This window comes from Delphinapterus leucas, chromosome X (genome assembly GCF_059928025.1).
Source record: "Delphinapterus leucas isolate spDelLeu-1000000601 "Yukka" chromosome X, BTC_Dleu_Yukka2, whole genome shotgun sequence".
Classification (NCBI taxonomy): Eukaryota; Metazoa; Chordata; class Mammalia; order Artiodactyla; family Monodontidae; genus Delphinapterus; species Delphinapterus leucas.
In genome coordinates this window covers 90,884,899-90,904,536 of record NC_143150.1, presented here as the reverse complement: position 1 = coordinate 90,904,536, position 19,638 = coordinate 90,884,899, and the positions used below count along the sequence as shown (strand labels likewise).

General features: G+C 38.1%; 1 protein-coding gene across 1 annotated transcript in view; it reads right to left on the bottom strand.

The window, feature by feature from the left end:
* Positions 1-13,090, bottom strand: part of ZNF41 (zinc finger protein 41) — a 58,939-nt gene extending 45,849 nt beyond the window's left edge. Inside the window, exon 1 of the mRNA XM_030764228.2 lies at positions 12,899-13,090. The gene's annotated coding sequence lies outside the window, so the exon portion shown is untranslated. The remainder of the gene's footprint in view (positions 1-12,898) is intronic.
* Positions 13,091-19,638: the final 6,548 nt, after the last annotated feature.

The following is a 19,638-nucleotide window of genomic DNA, read 5'->3' as shown; positions in this document are numbered from 1 at the left end:
ATGACAAGCTTCAGACTGAGAGAAAATATTCACAAACCCCTTATTTGACAAAAGACTCATATCTATAACATAATAAGAACTCTCAAAATTCAACATTGAAGAAACAAACAACCCAATTAAAAAATGGGCAAAAAGGGCTTCCCTGGTGGTGCAGTGGTTGAGAGTCCGCCTGCCGATGCAGGGGACACGGGTTCGTGTCCCAGTCCAGGAAGATCCCACATGCCACGGAGCAGCTGGGCCGGTGAGCCATGGCCGCTGAGCCTGCGCGTCCGGAGCCTGTGCTCCGCAACGGGAGAGGCCACAACAGTGAGAGGCCCGCGTCTAACACAAAAAAAAAGAAAGAAAGAAAATGGGCAAAAGACATGAAGAGACATTTCACCAAAGAGAATATATGGAGGGCAAATAAGCACATGAGAATATGTTCAACATCCACAGACAAGCATATTCTAACATCTATATGGAAAGGCACAGCCCCTAGAATAGCTAAACCAGTCCTGAAGAAGAATAAAGTGGGAGAATCACTCTAATAGATATTAAAGCTTACTGCATGGGTACACTAATCAAGACTGTGGTTTTGGCAGAGGGACAGACACAGATCAATGGAACGGAATAGAGGATCCAGAAATAGCCCCACATAAGTATGGCCAACTGATATTTTTTCAAAGATGCATCTTTTTTCAAAGATGTTCTAGCACCAAGTCAATGGTGCTAGAACAACTGTACATTCAGGGCAAAAAGAACCTCAACCTAAACCTCACTCCTTACACAAAAATTAACTCAAAATGGATCACAGACTTAAATGTAAAATGTAAAACTATAAAATTTTTATGAAAAACATAGGAGAAAATCTTTAGGATTTAGGGCTAGACAGAGTGTGGTATGATAAGAAATATATATTTGGTTTTTGTTCCTGGCACAGATCTCTTAAAAGCCCTGAGATTTCTTAAGTGATAGGAGTGATAAAAGCATCTTTTGTTAGTTTGTTATTCCTTACAAGCCCCTTCCAACGATGCCTGAGTTTATGCTGATGAAGGGACTCATGGTGGGTTCTTAGATAATTTTAGGGTGGGGGCTGGTTGCCATAGGAACCAATCATTTGGTTATAGGGCTTGATTAGAGGGTTGAAACTTTCAGTCCCACTCCCCCACCACCACCTCCCTCCTAGGGAGGGGAGAGGAGCTGGAGATTGAGTTCAATCACCAATGGCCAATGATTTAATCAATGGGGTCTACATGATGGAACCTCCATATAAACCCCTCCAGAAAAATCCCTAAATAATGAGGTTTGGAGAGCTTCCAGGTTGAACACAGATGTGCTGGGAGGAAGGCATGTCCAGAGAGGGCATGGAAGATCTGTGCCTTTCCCCCCATACCTTGCCCTGTGTATCTCTTCCATCTGGTTGTTTCTGAGTTGTATCCTTTATAATAAACTGGTAAACATAGTGTTTTCCTGATCTCTGTGAGCTATTCTAGCAAATTACTGAGCCTGAAGAAGAGGTCCTGGGAACCCCCAATTTATAGCTGGTAAATCAGAAGTATGGGTGGCCTGGGACCTGCAGTGACTGGCATCTGAAGTGGGGGCAGTCTTGTGGGATTGAGCCCTTTAACTTATGGGATCTGATGCTAACACCAGGTAGGTAGTGTCAAAATTGAATTGAATTGTTGGACATTCAGTTGCTCTCAGAGAATCAGAGAATGACAAAGTTTTTAGACTGGACACCAAAAGCATAATCCATAAAAGGAAACACTGATAAATTGGGTCTTGCCAAAAATTTAAAAACTTTTGCTCTGAAAAAGACCAGAGGATGGAAAGGATGAAGAGGATGAAAAGCCAAGCTACTGACTGGGAAATATACTTGATGACAACATATCTGACAAAAGACTGGTATCTAGAATATGTAAAGAACTCTCAAAACTCAACAGTAAAATCATCCAAACAATTCAATTAGAAAATAGGCAAAACGCATGAACATTTCACCAAAGAGGATATACAGATGGCAAATAAGCGTATGAAGAGGGGTTCCATATTATTTACCAGGGAAATGAAAATGAAAACTACAATGAGATATCACTATACATATGTCAGAATGGCTAAAATAAAAAATAGTGACAACACAAAATGCTGATGAGGTTGCAGAAAAACTGGATCTCTCCTACACTGCTGGTGGGAAACGGTTTGGTAGTTTCTTATAAAACTAAGCATGCAATTCCCATACGGCCCAGCAATAGTACTCTTGAGCATTTATCCCAGAGGCATGAAAGCTTATGTTTACACAAAAAATCTGTACATGAATGTTCATAGCAGCTTTACTGGTAATAGCTCAAAACTGGAATCAGTCCAGATGTCCTTCAACAGGCGACTGGTTAAACAAACTGTGGTACATCCACCCCAAGGAGTGCAATTCAACAAGAAAAAGGAATGAACTGTTGATACTCACGCTACTTGGATGGTTTTTAAGAACATGATGCTAAGTGAAAAAAGCCAACCTCAAAAGTTTATATACTGTATGATTTGATTAATATAACAATTTTAAAATGACAAAATTTTAGACATGGAGCACAGGTTAATGGTTTCCAAGGGTAGTGGAGACAGAAGGGAAATAGGTGTGGTTATAAAAGGGCAACACTAGGGATCCTTGTGATGTTGGAACTATTCAGTATTTTGACTATGGTGATGGATACACAAACCTACACAGGTGATAAAATTGTATAAAACTTGGTACATGCATATACACATACATGTATGAGTAAAACTGGGGAAATCTGGATAAGATGGTTGAATTGTATCAAGGTCAAAATTCTGGTTGGCATATTATACTTTTATTTTGTAAAATGTCACCATTGGAGGAAACTGGGCAAAGTGCACAAGGGATCACTGTATTATTTTTTTACAACTGCATATGAATCTATATCTCAAAATATATTTTAAGTAAAAAAATTTTTTAAAGGATGTTCAATGTCAATGTTTAAAAAGATGTTCAAAGCTTTTGTACAGTAAAGGAAACCATCGACAAAACAAAAAGACAACCTACTGAATGGGAGAAAATATTTGCAAATGAGGTGACTGATAAGGTATTAATATCCAACATATATAAATAGCTCATACAACTCAACATCAAAAAAACAAAAAAAAATTAAAAAATGAGCAGAAGAACTGAATAGACATTTTTCCAAAGAAGAAATGCAGATGGCCAACAGGCACATGAAAAGATGCTCAACATCACTAATCATCAGGGAAATGCAAATCAAAACCACAATGAGATATTACCTCACACTTGTCAGAAGAGCTATTATCAAAAAGTCTACAAATAACAAATATTGGCAAGCTTGTGGAGAAAGAGGAACCCTTGTACACTGTTGGTAGGAATGTAAACTGGTGTAGCCACTGTGGAAAATGGTATGGAGGTTTCTCAGAAAACTAAAAATAGAACTACCATATGACCCAGCAATTCCACTCCTGGATATATATCTGAAAAAAACAAAAACACTAATTTGAAAAGATACATAAACCCCAATGTTCATAGCAGCACTATTCACAATAGCCAAAACATGGAAACCACCTGTGTCCATCAACAGATGAATATATATATATATACATATATATATATATATATATATATATACACAATGGAATACTACTCAGCCATAAAAAATAATGAAAATTTGCCATTGCAGCAACATGGATGAACTTGGAGGGCATTATGCTAAGTGAAATAAGTCAGACAGAGAAAGATAAATACTGTATGATATTGCTTATATGTGGAATCTAAAAAATACAACGAACTAGTGAATAAAACAAAAAAGCAGTGGACTCACAGATGTAGAGAACAAACTAGTGGTTACCAGTGTGGGGAAGAGGGGCAATATAGGGGTCTGAGAGTGGGAGGTACAAACTATTGGGTGTAAGATAGGCTCAGAGGTGTATTGTACAACACGGGGAATATAGCCAATATTTTGTAATAACTGTAAGTGGAAAGTAAACTTTTAAAAGTGTACAAAAATTAAAAAAATTTTTAAAAGATGTTCAATGTCATTAGCCATTAAGGAAATGCAAATTAAGACAATGATGACATAATCACTGCACACCTATTAAAACAGCTAAAAATGTTTTAAATAGCAACAATACCAAATTCTGGAGAAAATGCAGAAAAACGATCTCTCATACGTTGTCAGTGGGAATGTAAAGTGGTACAGACACTCTGGAAAACAGTTTGGCAGTTTCTTTAAAAAAGTGACCCAGCAATTGCACTTCTGGGCATTCATTCTAGAGAAATGAAATCTTACATGTACACAAAAATCTGTACAATTGTTCATAGCAATTTTATTTGTAATAGCCCCAAACTGGGGACAACCAAAATGTCCCTTAGTAGATGAATAGTTAAACAAACTGTAGTACATCTATAATATGGAATACTACTCAGCAATAAAAAGAAATGAACTATTGTTACAACGATAGTTGTAAGGATGGTTTTCAAGGACATTATGCTGAGTGAAAAAAAAAAAACAATCCCAAAGGCCACATACTGTATGGTTCCATTTATGTAACATTCTCAAAATAACAAAATTATAGAGATGGAAAACAGATTATTGGTGGCCAAAGGTTAGGGATGATGGTGAGGATGAAAAGTACAAAAAGGGTAAGAGCTCTGTATATTGATTATGGTGGTCATTACACGAATCTACACACATGGCAAAATAACAAGGAATTAGGCACACACATTGTACCAATGTTAAATTTTTATACTGCATTATGATTTTATAAGATGTAACTATTGGGGGGAACTGGGTAAAGGGTACATGGGATTTCTCTGTCTTATGTTTGTAACTTTGTATGAATCTATAATTATTTCATAATAAAGAGTTTTTAAATATCACAATTACGCTGGGAAATTTTATTATAATATAATGGGTCAAGTAGACCAAAAAAAGAAGTAAAGAGGATTTGAGAAATATAATCAGTGCTAGATTTAATTCTGTCCAATTAATATACTCTTCTTTTAGACTCATGGCACAGTTAAAAAAACTTTAAATTGTGTAACTTGGGGCTTCCCTGGTGGCGCAGTGGTTGAGAGTCCGCCTGCTGATGCAGGGGACACGGGTTTGTGCCCCGGTCTGGGAAGATCCCACATGCCGTGGAGTGGCTGGGCCCATGAACCATGGCCGCTGAGCCTGCGCATCCGGAGCCTGTGCTCCACAACAGTGAGAGGCCAGCGTACCGAAAAAAAAATTGTGTAACTTGGACTCAAAGAAAAAAGTATTGATATTTCTTAAAACTTAGAGTTTTGGCAGGCTATATTACCAACAATACTACAAAAATCAGAAATATAGAATCAAAATTGCTAAGAGACTATGTCTTAAACATCCTCACCACAGAAAAGAAATGATAATTATGTGACAGGATGGAGGTGTTAGCTAAAGCTACTGTGGTAATCATGTCGTAATTTATAAATTTATAAACATATCAAATCAAAACACTGTATACCTTAAACTTACACAATGTTATATGACAATTATATTTCAATAAAAAAGAAATGTAGAATAAAAAGATAACCAAATGACCAAAACTAGTTTGCAGTTAAGAAATAGTCTCTACAGATACAAACTACTACACATAAAATAGATTATAAGAATTTACTGTATAGCACAGGGAACTATATACAATATCCTGTAATAACCTATAATGGAAAATAATCTGAAAAAATATATATATAACTGAATCACTTTGCTGTACACCTGAAACTAATACAACATTGTAAATCAACTATACTTCAATTAAAAAAAAAGAAAGAAAGAAATGTTCTCTAAGTAGAGTGATGGTTACTAGGGGCCGGGGGGTGGGGGAAATGGGAAGATGTTGGTCAAAGGGTACAAACTTCCAGTTGTAAGATAAACAAGTTCTGAAAATCTAAGGTACAACATGGTGATTATTGCTAATGATACTGTATCATATACTCGAATATTGTCTAGAAAGTAGATCTTAAATGCTCTTATCACACACACACACAAAGTGGTAATTATGTGACATGATGGAAGCGTTAGCTAACACTATGGTGATAATCATTTTGCAATATACAAATGTATCAAATCAACACACTGTACACCTTAAACTTATACAATGTTATATGTCAAGTATGTCTCAATAAAGCTGGGGGAAAAAGAAATATTCTCTAAACATGGCAGGATTGGGACTTCCCTGGTGGTCCAGTGGTTAAGACTCCGCATTTCCATTTCAGGGGGTGCAGGTTCAATCCCTGGTCAGTGAACTAAGATTTCACATGCCACATGGTGCAGCCAATAAATAATTAAACAAACAGACAAACATGGCAGAATTGAAGATAAATTCAATAACAAAATTATAAACTTCATACCTCATTTTGAGACATGGCTAAAGTTATATTTAAGGGACATTTTAGCCTAAAATGTTATTAATATTTAAAAAGAAAAGCCAAAGATAAATGAATTAAGTGCTAAACTTAAGAAATTAGAAAAAGAAAATAAAATATTCATGAGACACCTGATAAAGGTAAAAGAGAAGGAAATGTACATGTACACACACACACACACACACACACACTCACATATCACACATATACTCACACAATTTTAGGAAAGAAAAAGGAACTACTACCACAGATGTGGAAGTGACCAGAATAATTTAAGCATTATGTGCAGCTCTATGAAAATATAAAATCCCTAGCAAACATAAACCACCAAGGGCTTTACTGGTGGCACAGTGGTTGAGAGTCCGCCTGCCGATGCAGGGGACACGGGTTCGTGCGCCGGTCCGGGAAGATCCCACATGCCGCAGAGCGTCTGGGCCTGTGAGCCATGGCCGCTGAGCCTGCGTGCCCGGAGCCTGTGCTCCGCAACGGGAGAGGCCACAACAGTGAGAAGGCCGCGTACCGAAAAACAAAACAAAACAAAACAAAACAAAAAACCATAAACCACCAAAATTAAACCCCCCAAAAGAAGAAATCTGTAAAGACCAGTAATCAGAGAAAAAAAAAATAATTAAAATTTACCATTTTAAAAGGCACCAGTTCTAAGTGTGTTTATAGCTGAGCTTTAAAAAGAAGATAATTTCTATGCCATTTTAACATATAAAAAGATAGAAATCTCCTGAATTCCTTTTAAAAACTGCCATAACCTTAGTACCAACACATGTTAAATATAGTACAAAAAAAGAAAAAAGAAAAGAAAACTATAAGCAGTTTTCTTATAGTGGCAAAAATTTTAAATAAAATATTACTAATTCAAATCCAAATGTATCTTATAAGAAAAATTCCCCTTGACCAAACAGAATTCTTCCAGGAAGGCAAAGATGCAGCCACATTACACGTCAATGTAATTCATTACAACAACCAATTAAAGAGAATAATACCATAAGGCTGTGAATATCAAAAAGCATCTGACACAATTCAGGAGCTATTCCTAATAAAAATACAAATTAAAATAAGAACATTAAAGAACTGTGTAAATATTACAACTACTACCCCCAAAATCACCAGAAAACATTATGCTAAAAAAAATGCCCAGATAAAAAGACTTAATATCATTAAAATGGCAATACTCCCCTAAATGTTGTACAGGTTCAACACAATCCCTATCAAAATCCCAGGGGCATTTTTGAAGAGGGTAATGAGCTCATCCTAAAATTCAGATAGAAATGCAAGGAACCTGAATAGCCAAAACACTGAATAAGAACATAGTTGGAGGACACACATTTCTCTATTTCAAAACTTGCTACAAAGCTATATAAATCAACACAGCATGGTACTGGCATAAAGGAGGCATATAGATGAATGAAATAGAATTGAGAGTTCATAAATAAGCCTTTACACTCATGGTCAGTTGATTTTAGATAAGGGTTTCAGTACAATTCAATGGGGAAAGAAACATCTATGACATCAAAAGCACAAGCAACTGGGACGAAGTGAGAGAGTGGCATGGACATATATACACTACCAAATGTAAAATCGATAGCTAGTGGGGAGCAGCCAAATAGCATAGGGAGACCAGCTTGGTGCTTTGTGTCCACCTAGAGGTGTGGGATAGGGAGGGTGGGAGGGAGACGCAAGAGGGAGGGGATATGGGGATATATGTATATGTATAGTTGATTCACTTTGTTATACAGCAGAAACTAACACAATAATGTAAAGCAATTATACTCCAATAAAGATGTTTAAAAACAAGCACAAGCAACAATAACAAAAATAGATAAATTAGACTTCATAAAAATTAAAAACTTTTGTGCTACAAGGTCACCACCAAGAAAGTGAAAAGACACCCATAAAATGGGAGAAAATATATGCAAATCACATATCTGACCAGGGACTTGTATCCAGAATATATAAAGGATGCTTACAACTCAATGATACAAAGACAAATAATCCAATTAAAAAATAGGCAAAGAATTTGAACCGATATTTCTCCAGAGAAGACATACAAATGGTCAATTAAACACATTGTCTTAGTGTGTTCAGGCTGCTGTAATGAACTACGATAAACTGGGTGGCTTAAACAGCAAACATTTATTTCTTACAGTTCTGGAGGTTGGGAAATCCAAGCCCACACGTCAGCAGATTGGGTGTCTGGTGAGAACCTGCCTCCCGATTCATAGATGGCTACCTTCTTGTTGTATCCTCACATGGCAAAAGGTGGAAGGGGGCTCTCTGAGGTCTCTTTTATAAGGGTACTAATCCCATTCATGAGGGCTCCACCCTCATGACCTAATCACCTCCCAAAGGCCTCACCTCCTTATACCATCACACCGCGGGTTAGGATTTCAACATAGAATGGGAGGGGCACATAAACATTTAGTCCATTGCAAACATGAAAAGTTGCTCAACATTCATTAGGGAAATAGAAATCAAAACCACAATGAGATACCACTTCACACCCACTAAGATGGCTAGAAAAAAAAAAAAAGACTTGTTAAGTGTTGATGAGGATATGACACATTGGAACCTTCATATATTGCTGTGGGATGTAAAATGCCAAAAACAGTTTGGCAGTTCTTCAAAGGTACCATATGATCTAGCAATTCCACTTCTGAGAGAAATGAAAACATACGTCCGCACAAAAACTTGTACACAAATGTTCACATCAACATTATTCATAGTAGCCAAAAAGTGAAAACAACCCAAATGTCCATCAGCTGATGAATGAATAAACAAACTGTGGTATATCCATACAAAGGAATATTATTCAGTAATAAAGAATGAAGTACTGATACAAGCTATAGCACCGATGAATCTTAAAAACATGCTAAGTAAAAGAAGATAGTTACCAAAGATCATATATTGTTTGATTCCATGTGTATGAAAGGTCTAGAATAGGCAAATTTATAGAAGCAGAAAGTAAATTAGTGGCTGTCTGCAGCTGGAGGTATGGGGTGGGAATGAGGAATGAGCACAACGTTTCCTTTTGGGGTGATGAAATGTTCTAAAATTGGATTATGACAGTGGTTTGCACAACTCCTTGAATATACTAACAACCATTGAATTGTAAGCTTTAAATGGTGAAGTTTATGGTAGGTGAATTATACCAATAAAGCTGTTAGGAAAAAAAAGATCATGTAGCTAGTAAGTGGCCATGCAGGATTTCAAACCCAGTATCTGGAAAGGTGAAGGTATTCAACAAATGTTTGTTGAATGAATGAATGAATACCCTTCACTTTCAAATTAGCAACAAGATAGGGATACCCTCTATCAAGTATCACTCAACATTGTTCTGAAAGCTCTAGCTAATGCAATAGGAGAAGATGGAGTAATCAGAATAAATATTTGAAAGGAAGAGAGAGTATCATTGTTAATTGGATGTGACATGATATTATATCTAGGAAAACTAAGAGACCATAAAAGGCAACTAGAATTCACATGAGAATGTGATAACTGGACTGGATAAGAAATAAAATGCAAAAAAGAAATTAAAAAATTTTAATTTATATAATTTTTCTATGGAAATAGAGAAATGTGCTATTCACTGTGATGATATCAAATTTAAAATATTTAAGAATGAACTTTTCAAAAAAGGTTCTGAATCTATAAGAAGAAAATTATAAAATATAGTTTTAATGGTTGCTTTTGAAGTGAAATAAAATGTTTTTAACATTCATGTGGAAGAATAAATGCTAAAAAAGATTAAAGAAAACAACCAAAAAAAAAAAAAGGAACAGTGAGGGGATTAGCACTATTCAATATTAAAAGTATTTCTAAAGTCAAAACAATTTTTTGAAAGGGAGTAGATACATATATCAGAAGAAAATATAGAGTTCAGAAATAGAATGATATACATTCGGGAATTTATGTGACAAAAGTGGCATTTAACTGAGTTAGAAAAGGCTATTTATTTAATGATTGGTGCAGGCAAATTTTCTATCCAAATGGAAAGTAGAAACTTTGATCTCATCTCACACCACACACCAGAATTTTCCAGTTGGATTACAATTTAACTTTAAAACAATAAAAATTTAAATTTAAAGCATGTATTTATTTAAGCACAAAGCAGGGAGAACCCACTAGGCAAGACACGATATTCAGAACTTGTTAAGGAAAAATTACCTAATCAGATAATTATTTTTTCTAATTATATGTGAATACACCTTTCAAAAATCAAGATATAAAGAGAGATAAAGGGAAAAAATTACAATAAATGACAAAAGGTTAATATCCACAAATTAGTAAGACAAACTACATAAAGGAAAAAAAAAAGACCAAAGGATATGAAAATTTTTAAAAATACATTTCAAAGGCCAATAAATATGAGAAGATATTCAGCCACCAGGTGTCAGGAAAATGCACATCAAGGTAAGCTACATACTGTTGTGTTTGGCCCTCAGAATGGCAGAAATTAAAAAGTGCAGCAACATTCAGTGTGGGAGATGATTTTGGAATGAGCCCTTTTATATGTTGCTGGTGGGAGTTGCAATTTTACAAAAGTTTTGGACTTAAATTTCAGTACATACCATCCACTTCAAGGAACATCCATTCCTGCACCTAATGATCACTCAGATGACAGTCTCTGGCTATAATTTAGAAATCAATAACAAAAATTACAACTTTTTGGGAAATGAAAATCTCATATCTAAATAACTAAGGGATCAGAGAGAAAACCACAACAAAAATTAGAAAACATTATTAATAAACTGTGGTGGAAATGTTACATATCAACACTTGTGACATGGAGCTAAAGTGTTCTTAGAGAAAAATTCATGAACTTAATGCTTATACTGTAAAAGAAAATGATTGAATATTAATGAGATAAGCATTCAATTTAGGAATTTAAAAATAAGAATAAAAGAAAAAACCCAAAGAAAAGAAATAATGAAATCAAGGGCAGAAACTAATGACACAGAAAACAAAGATACAGGAGGACCAAGAAGGTCAAAGGTAGGTTTTTGAAACAATCCCATCTCAATCCTAAGACCACCCACAGAGCTCCATCACTCACACCACAGAAACCTTGACCATCCACCCAATAAACCCCATCATATACCTCACAGACCCTGCAACACTCATCCCGCGGCCCTCATCACTCACCTCAAAAATTCTCTATCTCACTCACTCATTCACTCTCCATTACCCACTCCACAGGCTCTCCATCATTCACTCCACAGACCACCCATAACTCTCCTCAAAGACCCTCATCACTTACCCCACTGAACTCCCATCATTCATCTCACAGACCCCTCCATCACTTACCCCACTAACTCCCTATGACACCCCACAGAACCCCCATCATTCGCCCCACAGGGACTCCAGCACTAACCCCAAAGAGCACACATCACACCTCCAAGACTGTATCACTCACACCACAGTCCCCATTCCTTACTGCACTTACGCCTGATCACTCACCCCACAAACCTCCATCGCTTATCCCACAGACCCAGTCACTTACTCCACATACCCCATCAGTGGCCTCCGAGGATCTTCATCACTCACCCCACAGACTCCTCATCGCTCACTTCACCAATGCCCCCTGCTCACCCTATAGACCCTGCATCACTATGACCCCACAGACCCCCCAATACTCACCCCACAGACTACCTATTACTTTCCCTACTGCCCCCACCATTCACCCACAAACCCCTATCACTCTACGCACCTCCTCATAAGTGACTCCAGAGAAGCCCCATCACTCACCCCACAGAGTACCATCACTGAGCCCGAAAGCCATGTCGTAACACCCCCATAATTATGTCAACGTTTTACTGGCCCTAAATCGCCGCCTCTGTTAAACTCAGTCCCAGAGCCAGAAGTATTGAAATTGCCTCTGCGGGACTCCCACGTTTCTGGACTTCGCATCGCACATGCTTAGTGTCGGCGCGGAAGCGGCCGTTAGCCCCCAATTACACTGGGTGCACTCACGAGGTGTCAGTGCGTGTGCGTGTCTGTGTGTGTCGGAGGAGAGGCGGGCTTTCCGATTTTCTTTAGTGACTTTGTCAGGCCACTAACATGGCTGTCCCCTTGGGAGTGTCTCTCCGGGAGTCGCCATCTTGGGAGGGTGGGCATTTCTGCTGCGCCGGAGCCAGCGGGCCCCCGCCAGACCTTACCCGGTGGGGCTTCCCGGGAGCCGATCGGGCCCAGCAGATCGGGCTGCAGATCCCGGACTCCTCCCTCCTGCGCCTCATGCTCCACCATTACCCCGAGGCGCGGGCCTGGCGCCTTCCCTTCTCTGTGCTCGGGGCCCCGCCCTCAGGCCGTATCCCCGGGGAATCGCGGCATCTTCGCGCGTTGCAACCCCCCTTGCCCCTCTCCCCGATCCTAGCTAGAAAGACACCACAAGACACTGACCGGCCCCCGCCCCAGCCGCCGCTCCACTTCTCGGGGTGCGGAACGGCCCCCGATCGGCGCAGGCGGCTCGCGGCGGCAGGGCCCGGGGCGCCGCTACGTGCCCACCTGACGGCGCCTCTGTCCACCCGTCGGCTGGGGGCATCGCCCGGCTCTGGCTGTCACCGACCCTGGGTAGTTGCCACGGGGGGAATAGTACGTGTCAGATTTAGGCCAGGAAGCGGAAGTCGCCCGCAGCGAGAGTTTAACCACTCTGGGCGCAGGGAGCTGAGGTGATAGAGCGCCAGAAACCAAGCATCTGTGCAGGGAGCCATTGATTTGGGCGTTGGGGGGGGGGGGCTTGTGACATCAGTGGTGGGGCACGTCATCCAATTTTTTAAAAACTCGAGTAATCAGCCTTCCCAGTTTCCTTATAGAAGCATGAAGTTTAAACTTCTTTTCCAAAGATCCAAGTTTTGATTTGTTGCATTTTCATTAGTGTTCAGTTTCAAGTGCTAATTTGTAATTTTCCCCCCTTTGACCCAAGAATTATTTAGAAGTCCAGTGTCGAACATGCAAAAATTCTCCGAGACTCAAATGTCAAGGGAATGGTGACTTTATTCAGGCTGTTGCGACAAGAACAGCCCTGCGCAGTGTCTCCTGGAGCATGGAGAGTTTTATATTGGATAGGAATTTCATAGAAGGAAACAAAAGCAGCCAAGTGCTAGCTGCAAGTTTGGTGGTCCGCAGGTGGAATGCTGCTGAAGGGAGCTGTTTTTGATTTGGCCCATCTCATTCTGTTGTATCCTGTTCTCATACTTAATGATTAAAGAAGGAACTTAGAGGGAGTGCAGAAAATTTTACAGTTCCTAACACCATTTTTCATTTCCTCAAACACAAAGTTAATCTCGATGTTAGTGATTTCTAACTTAATTGCACTGTGATCTGAGAATGTTGTCTGAATGATGTTGAGTCGAAATTTGTTGAAATTTGCCTTAAGCTTCAAGCACAGGCCAAGTTTTCAAAAATGTTTCATCTCTTGATTGAAAAAACCATATATTTTCCAATAGTTGGGTTTAGCGTATATGTTTATTGGTTCAAGCTTGTTAGTTGGGCTGTTAAAAATGTGTATATTGTTCCTCTTTGCTGTACAACTGAAACACAACACTGTAAATCAACTATACTCCAATAAAATTTTTTTTAAATGTGTATATCATTCCTGATGATTTTCTTCTGCTTGCTCCCTGAGTTACTGAGATTTCCCACTGTATTGATAAGTCAGGGTTTCATTTCACCAGTCAACTTTTGCTTCCTATATTTTTAAGTTTTATTATTAAATCAAGTAAGGCTATTGTGTTGTTGAATAGATACAGCCAAATAACTTCCCCAAAAGATTTTTAACATTTCCTCCTCCCACCAGCAAAATATGAGTCCATCAAGGCAAATCTTCTCTAGCACTGAATGTTGATACTCTAATTTTTGCCAATCAGAGGACTAATTTAACTGCTTTAATTTGCATTTTCCTGACTACTTGTGCAACTGAAGATCTTTTTCTGTTTGTTGACCATTTAGATTTTCTCTTCTGCAAATCTTCATATCCTTTGTCCAATTTTCTTTGGAGTGATTTGTCTTTTTCTTATCAATTTGTAGTAGCTCTTTGTACACTAGGGATATTATTAAGTCTTTGTTAGTTAGTGGCATTGCAATATTTTTCCCCTAACTCTTTTTGCCCTTTGCATTTGTAGTTGTCCTTTGATCTTTAATTAGAAAAATGTATTTTTTCATCAAAAATAAGTTTTCTTTTCTGGCTTCTGTATTTCCTGTCTTGTATGGTCCCCATTCCAGGTAGTCCTAAAAAGATAGTCTTAACATTTATTTCATTTTTATTGTTTTAAATTTTTCTACTTTAACTTTTAATCTAGTTGAAATTTATTCTGGTATATGGTATGAGATCAAGGTCAAGCTTTACTGTTGCTGCATCAAATAAAAACAAATCTAGAATTAGATAGGGAGAGACTAATTAGAAAGAAAGACTATTGCAACAGGGAGAAAATTCCCATCTCAGAAATCTGCAAGCATCTCAAAACCGAACAGAAAAAGGCTTTCTGTTTATAGATAGGGTAAGGAGGAGGCAAGCCAAGATAAGCAGAATCTGTGGAGGAGAAGCTGCACAAACGGGGGAATGACTAATGGGGTCTGACAGGAAAGTGCCCACTGTGGTCAGCTGATTCCCAGGACAAGCTGAGAAGAGGGGCACATTCCACATTTTTTGTGCTTGCTCAGGCTTGGGGGCAAGCAGAGTTCAGGAACCTGTAGGAAGGAGAGAAGCTTGGCTAAATTTTGGCTAACAAGCATTTTGTTGAGATTAATGAATGTTTATAAGGAAAAGAATGAGAATTTGGAGGGTCTGTGTCTGGTCATGTCACAGGTAAACAAGGGGCGTCTGTGAGTCCAAAGTCATATAGGGAAGGGAGGTTCTTTGCAGTAAGCAAAGAGTAACACACAAGAACACAAAAGAGTAAGGGAGGATCTCTCTGGTGGCACAGTGGTTAAGAGTCCGCCTGACAATGCAGGGGACACAGGTTCAATCCCTGGTCCAGGAAGATCCCACACATGCCATGGAGCAGCTAAGCCCATGCGCCACAACTACTGAGCCTGTTCTCTAGAGCCCGGGAGCTACAACTACTGAGCCCGAGTGCCACAACTACTGAAGCCCATGTGCCTAGAGCCTGTGCTCCACAACAAGAGGAGCCACCACAATGAGAAGCCCGCGCACCGCAATGAAGAGTAGCCCCTGCTTGCCACAACTAGAGGAAGCCCACGCACAGCAACGAAGACCCAACGCAGCCAAAACTAAATAAATGAAAAAAAAAAAGAGTAAGGGAATTTCTTAACCTTCACTATTTACCAGAATCACAGGGTTCAGGTAAAATCCAACATTATCAGCTAGCACGGTTTATGGAAGTTACTGCCCTATAGCACTGAATTAAATGTGACTTCTGTCATATAAGGTCACAAATATATTTAGCTTGATCTGAACTCTATTGTGTCTCTATAATCTATATGATTTCAAAGGATTTTTGTTCTTGCAGATCTATTTTTCTAGGAACTCTGAAGTCCCTAGAATCATTTTATGAAGTTTCAAAATGAATGCTATGCACCCCACAAAACCCTCCACAAAACAAAACTATTGTTATTCTGATTGGAATTGTATTATTGGGTAACCCGAACGAACTTTTTGGCCACCCCAATATGTTAATAGTTTGGAGAGAGTTAATGCTCTTTATTATAATAAGCCTTTGTATCTAGGGATTTGATCTGTCTCTGATTATGTCTTGTATTATATGCTTCAATGATATTTCATAGTTTTCTTCTTATAAGTTCATCATCTTGTTTGGTTAAATTGATTCTTAGATATTTATAATACTTTTATTGTTATTGTTAAGACTTCTTTTTACTAATCCTGTCTGCTAACTGCTAGCATTGTAAGAAAAGACGTATTTTTAAAATTTTATCTTATATTCAGCTCCTTATCAAAATTCCCTACCAATTCTGGTAGCTTCTTAGTATAGTCTCTTAGGTTTTCTAATTGTATAATCAGATTTAGTTAATATTCTCTTTTATCTGCTATTTGATGTCATTAGTTCTTTTTCCACTGAATTAGCTATCCAATATGGTAACCACTAAGCTTACATGGCTATTTAAATTTGAATTTATTAAAGCTACATAAAATTTAAAATTCAGTTTCTTAGTCACCTAGCCACATTTCGAGTGCTCAATGGCAGCATACGGCTAGTTGCTACTGTATTAGGCAGCTCTCTCTATATAGAACACGTCATCATTGTGGAAAGTTGTATCAGACAATGCTGAGATAGAACCTTCAAATTAATGTTGAGTAATAGATGTGATAGAGAGCATCCCTATGGTGTTGTCACTTTTAATGGAAATCATTTTATTCATTTTACCATTTAGTATAAAACTTTCTGGCAATTTTTGGAAAATGGTTTTGTCAATTTTAAGTCGTTTCCTTCTATTTCTATTTTGAGTTTTTATTATTAATATAATGGCTAATGAATTGTATCACATACTTTTTTATATCAATTAATAGTGTTACATGGCTTTTCTAAAGTGTTGGTGTAATGAAGTATATCGATTGATTTACAAATATTAAACCATACTAGCATTCCTGGAATCATCTTAATGGTTATGGTGTATTTTTTTTCTCAAAACATATCTGGATTCATTTGATATGCGGATATTTTATTTAGAAAAGTTTAGCTATATTCATGAAATATTGCCTCTAGTTATCTTCTTTTTCGAGCAATATATTTCAGTTTGGGTATTAAAATTATTCTCTTTTAAAAAATAAATTGGGAATCTTCCATCTTTCTCTACGAACCGGACTCTATAGACCCATTTAGTCCTGATTTATTTTGGAAAGTATTTCTTAATTTTCAGCTGGTTAAGATGTTATGGTAATATTTAATTTATTTTTGTTTTTGTTGGCTCTTATCAGAGAATGTGATCTGCCAAAGCCCTACTTTTAAAAAATATATCAATCATTTCTCTGAGGCAAAGTTAGACAATTGAATGTTTTTTAATGTTGCAAGGACATAGGAGTAGAGAGTCTGCTTGTAAGATACAAATTTCTTTTTATGTCTTTTAAATGTAGCTTATTGATTATAATTTTCAGATCTTTCTTACCTTTAATTATTTTTGTTAGCTTGATCTATCATACTCTGAATGAGGTATAACCTCCCACTATAAATTATGAATTTAAAATTTATAAATTATGGATTCTTAACCGTGGTGGTTAAGAATCCGTCTTGCAACTCAGGGGACACCGGTTCGATCTCTGGTCGGGTAACTAAAATCCCACATGCCGCGGAGCAACTAAGCCCGCACACCATAACTACTGAGCCGATGCAGCCAGAAAATAAATAAAATTTTGTTCCTGGGCTTCCCTGGTGGTACAGTGGTTGAGAGTCCGCCTGCCGATGCAGGGGACACGGGTTCGTGCCCCGGTCCGGGAAGATCCCACATGCCACGGAACGGCTGGGCCCGTGAGCCATGGCCGCTGAGCCTGCGCGTCCAGAGCCTGTGCTCCACAACGGGCGAGGCCACAACAGTGAGAGGCCCACGTACCGCAAAAAAAAAAAAAAAAAAAAAAAAATGTGTTCCTTTTCTATGAATTTTTTCTGGTGTTATTGGTGTTTGTATAAATGTTTATACATATTATATCTTCATCTAATGTATACTTTATTATTACATAATGTCTCTTTAAAAATCTGTTGAATGCTTTTGGCCTTGGAGTTTAACCTGATAATTATATCATCTGGCCTCCTTTATTCTGCTTGCATTTACCTGATGTATCTTTACATAGTGTTTAGTTTTGCCTCTTTATTTCAAATGTACATTTAGGAAACAATGCATAACTCTTGTTTTTTTAACCCTATTTCACAGTCTTGTATAGGAGAACCCAATCGATTTCATTTGTTAATGATATGCTCAATTTTGTGTCTTCAATCAGACTGTTTCCCTTTTCTACTTTGTTGTTGATACTCCTTTTCAATTTCCTTACATTTGCCGTCTCTGTCAAGTTTCTGTTCATTCTTCTTCCTCTCCTAGTAATTTGGAAGTTCAACTCTGCTTATCAATTCTGCTGGTGATTATCCTTCTATTACTTATAAACATGATTCAAATTTTCTCTATTGGTCCATGACACACACACACACACACACACACACACACACAGATGCGTTACTTTCATTTACTCCTAATTTCTTAGGAGAATGTACCATTTAGAATATTTTTACTTCTTCACTCGACCCTCACCCAAAATTTCTGTTCTTTTCTGAGATGATTTTTTAAAAATTAAAATGGATGCTGGGAATATGGTGGCAACTGAGCAGTTTTTAAATCTCTCTTCATGCCAACATGCAAACAGCAACCCGATAGCAGCGTCAAAACCCATAGATAATGTTCACAACAAAACTAGGTGACACAGTATCCTCAGCATGGTAGATTTTCTGCAGGTAAGACTGCCAACGATATTTCCATCTCCATTAGTGCTTGCCACTCCTCCCATTGAGATATGGAGTATATTTTTTCATTCTTTGTGTCTGGGCTGGCCTTATGTTCTGTTTCACCAATAAAATGCAGTAGAAATGACATTCTGGGGCTTCTGAGTGTAGACATTAAGAGGCCTTGAACTTCTGCTTTAGTGAGAGGGGAACCTAGACACCCTGTAAAAAAGTCCTATCTTTCTGAAGACCAAGGCTCTGAGACACCATTTTATAAAAGAGTCCATGTGCATAAGAACTGAGGCCCCAACTGAAAACTAGCACCAAGGTCCCAATCATGTGTTGAAAGCATCTTGGATCCTCCAACCCCATTCTAGCTGCCTCAGACATCATATGGGGAAGAAATGGAGCCATCCCCACTGAGCCCTGCCCAAGTTTTTAACTGATAGAATCGTGAGCAATAAAATGGTTATTATTTTAAGCCACTAAGTTTTGGTGCAGTTTAGTTCCACAGCAATAAATAGCCGAAATATCCATGAATTTCAAAATACGTGTGGGTGAGGACAGGTCACCAGTAGCCACAAGAACTGCATGATATAGTTATCTGTGTAGGAAAAAGCAGAGAGAATTAAGGGGCATTTGACAGGCCTGAGAATAGGAGAATGCCAAAACAGTCAACAGGGATGGTATGCCAACTTGAATTCAGCAGCTGAAACTGAGAAGCGTTTTACCCTATCCATTAACAAGTGAATGTAAGGGGTCTGCAGTAAAGTCTGAGGGGGCTGGAACAGACTAATTCCTGTGAACTCTTAAGACTGACTGTGCTTGGGGGTCCCCAAGACCACC